Source organism: Somniosus microcephalus, chromosome 13 (genome assembly GCF_052327205.1).
Source record: "Somniosus microcephalus isolate GS21.2 chromosome 13, FLI_Smic_1.0, whole genome shotgun sequence".
Classification (NCBI taxonomy): domain Eukaryota; kingdom Metazoa; phylum Chordata; class Chondrichthyes; order Squaliformes; family Somniosidae; genus Somniosus; species Somniosus microcephalus.
The window spans coordinates 152,940,537-152,949,890 of record NC_140999.1 but is presented as its reverse complement, the minus strand read 5'-3'; positions in this window follow the sequence as shown (position 1 = coordinate 152,949,890).

The window sequence follows — 9,354 nt, the reverse complement described above, 5'->3', positions numbered from 1 at the left end:
TAACTACTTTTGCAAGGTTTTTGAGATACATGAAAAAATACAGGCATAGGTCTGTTGTTAGGCCATATTTGAAAGAATAATGAACATTTTAGTTTCTGTTCAGTGGTTTTTGTTACAGATGTGTGAAGACCAAAAATGTTGATCCCTGAAGCTTTAAATGCAAATTTGGTTAGAGCTGTCATGGCTGAGGCTTTCATTGTGGAGCTTATGCAATATCTCAGTATATTAGGATAATTGGACCTTGGCAGAGCAGCAGTGCTATTTAAAAGAACCAGTCTCTTCTAACCTCAGAGAATTACTGGATTTAGACTGACAAGAATAAATTTAGAGAGATTGCTCACTGTTATCCTCATTATGCTTAATGTAGCCAGCTCAGGAAAGCGTTCAGTAGTTTCCACTGAAGACCAAGCAAAAATATTTAAAAATAAAAATAAACAAAAAATAATGAAAATTAGTTTCAGACTAAAGTTAATTTAAGAATTCCAGTGTGTCGAAAACCTACTGGTGCCACCGCAGGCCGCAGTTAACGGCCGCCCAAATTCATAGCGCAGGCAGCATTGGTATTTTGGTGCTGCCTGTTGTTTAACATTAGCACAGTGAAAAATCTACCATGTAAGGCTGCTTTTCCAGCGCTACTCTCAGCAGGAGGCCCAAAATTGCATGGCTGTAATATCCCTGGAGCAAGAACAGTGTCATCTTAAAGTTAGCCTATCATTTTAGAAAGCAGTGTTGGCCCCTTAAAGGGGACCTGTCTTCTAAAATGAAAAAAAAAATCATTTAAAAATAGGTAGTTTTTAGCCCTTAGAGCTCAACTGCCTTCTGAAAAAAAATAAACATTAAAAATAATTCCCAAATCGCAGTCTTCAGCTCTTTAAGCTGAATTGCCTTCTGCACCTAAAAAAGGTAAAAGTGCTTCAGCATTAACACAAATGGCTCAACAAGCCAGGGAAGGGGCATCCAGAGTCTTGCATGCAGTACTTCAGCTTTGTGCAGGTGTTCAACACTGTAAGAGAGGTCCTCTACCCATAGGGGCCAGGAGGCCCTCCAGAAATAGCGATGTGGGACCAGATCACCGAGGCCGTCACTGCCAGCAATGTTGCCGCTACCACCTGGCTCCAGTGCCCAAAGAAACTTCATGACCTCAGACCAATGGTCAAGGTCAGTGAATGCATCTTCAAAGGCCATCTTCTACCAACTGCACCACTAGTCTCACACGCTGCTCAATGCACAACTCTAATCACTCACCTACCAACAATCTCTATCAAACACGAGGCACATCTCCCGTTCTGAGATTTACCTCACCCCCTTGGAGGAGATGGTGCTGACCATTCTTGGCAGGAGCATGGCTGAGCCCTTGATCAGCGGCGGGGCTGAAAGGATACAAGATGCTGGTATCCTTATACGTTATCCTCCTTCTGGCATGCACTTCTTGCTATCCTGCCCTCCCCTGAGCACAACTCCACCCTTGTGCCTTCATCATTTCACACCCAAGAAATGCAGCCTGCCCAGCCAATGGTTGACCAAAAAGAGGGAGAGGAGAGTGACGAAGAAGATTGATTTGACACTCCCAGCCACCAGCTCCTCAATGTCATCCTGCAAGGCCATTTGCAGTGTCCCCCAAGTCAGCAACCTTCCACCAGATATGCTGTAGCCACTGGGGTAGCACTGCATGACATCAGTAGGATAGGCAAAGGCACACATAAGACAGTCACTAAGGGAATGCTTAAGAGTGATTAGTTGATTTCCTGATGTCATATTGGATGGATAGACGTATAAAGTTGGATTGGAAAGTTTGCTTTGTGGTGGCATTTATTTCAACATTGTGGCCAAGAGGATGCTGTGATGGTCAGTAACAGAGGGAAGGTAAGAATTAGGACAAATGTTGAAAGGGGAATTGGGGTTGTGGTCACTGGTATCCCAGCCAGAAAGGGGCTGTCTGGGTTGCATCCTTCCTTCCGCTTCCTCTTCTTCTACATCTTCCTCCTCTGCATCTTCCTCCTCTGTGGCTTCCTCTTCTGTGTCTTCCTTTTCTGCATCTTCCTTTTCTGTGTCTTCCTCTTCTGTATCTTCCTCTTCTGTGACTTCCTCTTCCCTCTGTGAGCAAATGCTGGAAAACTGAAATAAAAGCAGAAAATGCTGGAAATACTCAGCAGGTCAGGCAGCATCTCAACCCAAGAGGTGAACTCTGTTTCTCTGTGCTGCCTGACCTGCTGAGTATTTTCAGCATTTCCCAGAGGTCTTCCTTTACCATCCGAGGCCTTGCAAGCATCCAGTAGCACACCCTGCACACTTTAAAACCTTTTAACATCCATTGCACCAAACCACTACTTCAATAAAATATAAAAAATCCAGTCCAAAAGCTTAAATCCAAACTTACCTGAAAGATGTGTGTGTCACTTTAAGTAGCGCAGACAGCGTCTCTTTAGGTCTGCTGCATGCTTGCTTTTCTGAGCGAGCTTAGGACCCAGCACTAAAGTCAGCATAAAGTTTTCAGAGCGTGGCGTCAAGTCGGCTGATGTCACGCACTTCTGTTTTGCATTTTTAGGGCCAGTGCTGCTAACGACAGTGGTATGGCCCTCGCCAAAATGGCCGCCACCGAGTCCCACGTCAGAGGCGGGCGGAAGTGAGGCGGCCACTTTTTTTTCAACAAACGTGTCTTAACGGAGAGTGGTAAGTACCCAAATTTCTGGGCCTTAAAATGTATATAAGAAGTAAGAGGGCAATAGGAAAACAGAGTATAGACAGCAGCAAGACGAATTATTTAAGGGGTGTTATGAATAGAAATATTATAGAACCTGCAGATGAATTCATATTAGTCTCTCCAGATACACCATCCACATAATTTTATTTTATTAATTCTGCTTCCCTTTACATCCCTAATTGGAAAGAACAGCAGGCTACTCAAATAAATGTAATACTTGATGTGTCCTAATGGACAATTAATTAATGCCACAATGAGGCCCTGTACTTTCAGGAAATCAATCACCTGGTAAAACTCGAATATGTTCAGTGGATGTTCATTGTAATTACAAGTTTTGTTGCTATGCAATTGTCAACAATGACATCAAAAGATAGGGCCTGATATTCCTGGGGAAAGTAGGTATGAGTAATGAATTTTAGGATAAAGCAACAATGGATTATTCATTCATGTTTAACACTGTTCTGAGCATTCCTACCCCTCAAAAATAGGAATAGGCTAACAAAGAGTGTGGAAAAAGGTCATTAATGATGAATTTGTGTCAGGGGGAATCTGTTTTATCAACAGTGACTTTTTCAATCACATTAGCAATCTGAGGATTATATATTCATTGTTTCACTAAATGTCACAGAGGGTAGGGGAGATACAAAGTCGTGCCTGGTATCTATTTAATGCGTTTACTTATGAGTAAAGCAATACCACTAAAATACATCAAGTACAGTAACATAAAAACAATAAAAAAATAACAATTTGTAGTTCCAAAGTTACGACTAGAGAAAATGTCTTCATGGTTACGATGGTATGGTCTACAAAACACCCATTTTCCTCAAAATCTGCTGTCTGCAGCTAGGTTTTAACACAGGTTTTGGCTGAATGACTTCCCCTCGCTAAATTGCAAAATTATGCAGCACACAGCAGATGAAGGTGCCTCAGAAACTCCCTCGAGCTGTACAGTAGAACTGCACCTGATATGCCCAGACAGGGTAAGCACTGTTTCAGATGCTGATTGTGCGTTTGTAAGGGGTTTTCTCTCTGAGATCGCAGAGGTTTCTCTCGCCAGAGGCCTCTCTCTCTCTTTTGCACAGTAAAACCTTGAGTGGTTCGACCCACTTGCCCCTTAGGTTCTAGACACTGGACTTAGGTGCAGGAACTACAATGCAGAGAAGACTCTTATAGACCAAGTATAATGAAACAAAATGAAATTTTATTGCATAAGGAAAAACAAATCAAATGCAAGCAAATAAGAGGGTACATGGGAGGGAAAAACAAATCATAACAATACAGTACTAGCTAAAATAGATACAGACATTTTACAACAGTCATCATGAAATGGGGAAACACACGGAACATCGAGGGACAACAACTCATGTTAATTATACACAAACTGACCACCCCCTTTAACCTATCTAGATCCGATTATGAAGGGCCAGAAACATGCTCACCAATCCAACTAGGAATTGCAAGGTTTTGAAACAGGTCTGCGTTTTGATCCTTTCAGGCGTCCTGCCTCCTCGTGGTCAGCGCTGCGGGCTGCGAGCTGCGACACGCCTTCTCTTCCTCGAGGTGAAGGTCACGGACAGGCTGGATCTCAGCGGGCCTGGATGTCGGCGGGACAGAGACCATCTGCTTGACCACGGTTGGAAGCCTCTAGCCGGCTTTCATATAGGTTTCTTCTGTAGTTTTGTCTCATCAAACGGCCCGGGGTTTGTCGACGATCTCCCGACAGTTACCCCGGGGCGGGATGTCGACTCGAACCGTCTTCTTCTTCTTCAATCACCACGATGGCTACGATGGCTAATCTGGGCGCTCAATTCTTCAACCAGCAGTCCTGTCTTTTCCCGGGATTCCCAATTATACTTCTCAGAAGAAGCCTCTATCTCCCGCCAAATCAAGGTTAGTCTTTGTTTAACTTTTGGCGGGCTTATAGCACAGCGGGATAGTTATTATATTTAAACTGCTTTTGGGATGGCCGGTGATGGCCATCTCTGGTCTGGAATGACCTGGTAATGTTTTAATGTCTTCTTGATGTCTTAAACGGGTCCTTGATGCTTTCCTCATGAATATGAAACTGTTCCCCTTTGTCTGGGTAAACATTTAGATGGCCTTTATCTACAGGCTGATCTTGACTGGATCTGCATCCAATCTATATGTATGTGTATGTGTCTGGTTTCGTTCTCTCAGAAACGGCTTCCAGAACTTACTGTGGGTTGAATCCACAAAGGCTGTCTGGGGACTGCAGGAACCATTTTAAAGTGTTCAAAAGTCAGTCACGGGGTCTGGCAGCCATTTTATGTGTCCCTTTTCTGGGCTTCTTTTAAAACAGTCTTTGAAAAATCACGCCCTCTTCTGCCAGAGGACCCTTATAATACAATATTAATTTTGCGAATTCTACTGTCCCCCCTGATGATACTATAACTTGCTTGAAGTATCATAATTCTGGGTGAGCAAAATTTTCTGACTTTCCATAATTAAACCATCCCCTGTAATTACCTATCTATGACCCCACGCCACATGTATTTCCCATTTCAGAAAACCTACAGTGTACACTGAGCATCTATAGATGGCAATACATTGGATTTAAAATCTGACACACTCATTTCCAGGCATGGAGGGGGCCTAATACCCCTACACTACCTGGTTCATACACATTATCATTTATTAACAACAACTCATTAATGAATTTCAATAATAAAAATGAAGTACACACAAAGAATACTCAAGAACAAACATAAACATAGAGGAGGGAGGGAAACTTTAACTTTATACATAGCAGCAAAAATCTAAACGGGTGTCTCTTCTTCTACCCGCACATAATGCTCTCTCCATTCTCCTCTGTTCTCATACTTCTGTGAATGTCTGACCTTTTTACAGTGTATAAACAGTAAATAAACCACAAAAAAACCTGACACACTACAAGGATGTGAGAGGCTATCCTAATCCAAGAAGGGACTTCTATATTAGTGAACAGGTCCCACCACGGTGGGGTTACTATATCCAGTATACTTGCCCCTATCTCTAAAGTCTTCTGCTCCAGTGTGTAAAAATGTTTCTGTGAAACGACAACTGCTTTTAATATCTTGGTGAGGTGTTCAGGGAGAGGGGGAATGATATATCCAAAATGTGCAACGAATCGTTGCAGATCAGTGAAATTCTCTTTAACAGTGATGTGAACAGTTGAAGGTTCAGGAATGGGGACAATTCACTCTTGGGCCACTTGAACTTCTGCCTTGGGCTTGAAGCAGAAACTGCTGTCACTCACCGGACACCAGCCGTGCTGTCCATGTTGGTAGTGGGGCACTGCAGTGGTGACACAGTATGTCCCACCTCCTATATATGCCACCTGCGGGGCACATGGCCTTGTGCTATTGCCTCCATGGTGCAATTTATAGGCTTCGCGCCAGCAGTTCTGAACCCGCACTGTGGTTTCGAATAGGCATTCAAGTGCTGGGGACACAGGATGATGTGTGCTCCCCGGCTCCGGCACCCCGAGAGGTCGGTACCCATCATTGCATGCTCCCATCGAATGACGTACGGTGGGACCGCTGTGTAGCGAATGTGTGCACCCCCTTGAATGACTCCAATGTTCTCCACCCTGTATGCCGGGGCGGGTTTAGCTGTCTTTCCCATCACCGGCATTCTTACCACTATACCCATAATGGTGTGATTAGACCGTCCACAGTCCACTGGGACTGGGTAGGCTGCTGAAGCTAGTCTGAGCTGGCATGGACTTAATGCATTCTCAAAAGGGTGGAGGGCTGCGAGGTGCTTGTTGCTGATCCAGGAGGGGACTAAACCTTGTTTTAAATCCTCCAGATTACTGCGGCCCTCGCCCAGTAACCACGCCCCGTACAGCACGCAAGCTTCGTTCTGCGCAGCCTGATCAGACGCATTCCGATCCTCCCTAATGAGAGAATTTACCGTTTTGGCGTGTTTCTCCAGCTCAGCAATAATTTATTTTAAGTGTAGTGTCATGGCCTGGTCCTCATGTAACTCAGAACCCACTACCTTATTCTCATCCGTCAGTATCTTTCTTAACTGTGTTTTCAAACCATTGATCTGGGTCTGCAGCTCCACGTCATCCAGAGTGTTGATGACGGAAGTCCCTGTGTTAAAAGCTGTAAAAATATCATTTACTGTACCCCTTCTTTGCCTCCCTACCCTGTCCAAGACCTCATGTGGTGTGGTGTACAATTCGGCTCTGTCTACATCAGCAAAGTCGAATTCATAAAACTGCCTGAACATGTTTGTTAACAGGACCTGATACAATTGCTAAGTTTCCTTGGGGCACCACTCTGGCAATCGTACCTCGGTGAGGTTTAAAATCACAGAGGCCACCGCGTAGTGCACCCCTTGGTACAGCACCTGACTTGTGGGCACTAATACCAATCCGTTCCCGGGTCCCTTGGTAGTGGTGGGGCACCTTTCCTTGCGGGCTTTGGCTACCGGAATCATGGGCAGGGGCTTGCGGGGGCGGGTGATGAGCTCAGTGGCGTTTACTGGGATCTGGGAGTATGGGACTCCGCACGCCCGTGTGCTGATGTCCCACCTCATTCCTTTCCCAGCATCCTGCCACTGCCTTTGGAAAAAGATGGAGATGGCTGTGGGGCAGGCGCGTTCTGAACCCCACATACAGATGTAGATCCCCTCATCTGGTTCCCACCATTTGTCCCAACAGACACTCAATCCCCCATGAGTCCCCGTAATAGTCTGATGGGTATTGTTACCCAGTCTCTCCCACTCGACCGTGGAGTTCTTCATGGTTTTGCTCAACTTGCGCAGCCACCACCATTGGTCCAAAGGAACATGTCCAAAACATTGCAAGCAAATCCTTTTCCCGACGGTGACGCTGACTCTGGGTGCGATGACCCTCACTCGGGGGCACATCAAAGAAGGTTCTCGGTACGCAAACCCGGACTGGCTGGAGTATTCCGTAGAGTTCGACCCCAGCCATCCTGGCCACCTCCCTTCGTGGAAATAGGTGGCTGTCTCCTCAACGCCCCGCGCGCCCGACCCATCGGCCGCGATGGTGGCTGTGTTCCCCGAGCACCCGTAGATCGTGAAGTCCTTGGTGCGGCCCCGATAGGCCCAGCTACACCCGATCACCGCGAACGCAACGAGAATTCCTCTCGTCATCTTTTTGGTTCCTGTAACAAAATTAAACGATATAGCCAGGCTCCCGAGAGATTCTGGCTTAGGTGAAGGCATGATCGGATCTTTCGACCTCGATCCAAAACAACACACATACTGGGCAGATTCCAAAACTACTTATAACACTAATCACTTTAATATTTACACACCTTAAACTTAATTAAATTTAACTAACTTATGTACAGCGCCGCCTGTCCCCGGGCGGCTTACCTAATCCCTGATTGTGCTGCAGCTCGCTGCTCCTTGTGGCGGGGCTGCACTGACCTGTGGCTTGGGTTCCCCGCAGCCTTTTGCTGTCACTTGGGGACTGCGGTTTGCCTGGGATTTCCCAAGTCGGCGTTTACTGAAATTAGGGGAATCGGGCAAAGGTTTTACCGGCTGAGGCATTCGAGCCGACCTGCGAAGAGGTACTTTGGGCGTGGCTTCCTTAGCGAACGGACCTTCGGTTGGGACTTTAGCCCTCACAACCCGTTGCACCTCCACGGCTGCCAGCTTCGGCTCCCTTCCCTCAGGCTCCGCCCCTTTGGGATTTGGGTCTGTGGCAGATGACTCCTCCTCACCTGTCCCAACAGGTGGAGGATCTCCGCACCCAATTTCTACCTCCCCTAAGCTTGAGTCGAGGGCGGGATCTCCGTCCTCCGACTCCACCTCCTCCAGAATCATGTCGAGGGCGGGGCCTTGCTGTTCGGGCTCCCCCTCGTCCGAGTCCCAGGCCAGTGGGGAAACCTCCCAAGTGGGCGGGACAGCTTCTCCCTCCAGGCAGGCTGCGGTTCCAGCCTGTGTGGTCTGTGACTTATTGCAAGCCTCAGGCTGAGGATTTTCACCCCCAGACCTGGCCTGAGTTGTTGGCTCTTTTGCTCCCGGTTTAAACAGTTTGCACTGATTGATGTGAAACTATTTAGTGCGCCGGGGCAACTTCACTGCATAAACCATGGGGCTGGCTTTGTCTACAATGCTGTAGGGCCCCATGTACAGTGGTTCTAAACTCCCTACTCGGGCATAGTTTCTCACCATGGCCTGATCTCCAATTTCCCATTCCTGTGCCTTATGGGGTTCGAGCAGCAGTCGGTTGCCCTGATGCTCTTTTCCCATGTTCCCAGCCGTTTGCCCATAAACCTGTTTTAGGCGCTCCAAAAGGGTCCGGGCAAACTTGTCCCGATTCACCTCTCGGAGCTGACCCTCAGTGAGCACCGGGGCTAGTACATGGGTGGGGGTTCGCATGACTCTTCCAGTCATTAATTCGTGCGGGGAATACCCCATACTTTTAGACTGGCTAGCCCGGATCCCCATAAGGACTAGAGGCAAGGCTTCCGCCCATTTCTGGGGCGAGCCCATCGTCTCTTTCCTCAACTTTTCTTTTAAGGTGCGGTTCATGCGTTCCACAATCCCGGATGACTGAGGATTGTGGGCCACGTGCCACTTCCCTTCGATGCCTAGGAGCATGAGGGTGTTCTGCATCACTTGGCCGTTGAAATGACTCCCTCGGTCGGACTCCACGAATCGTGGTA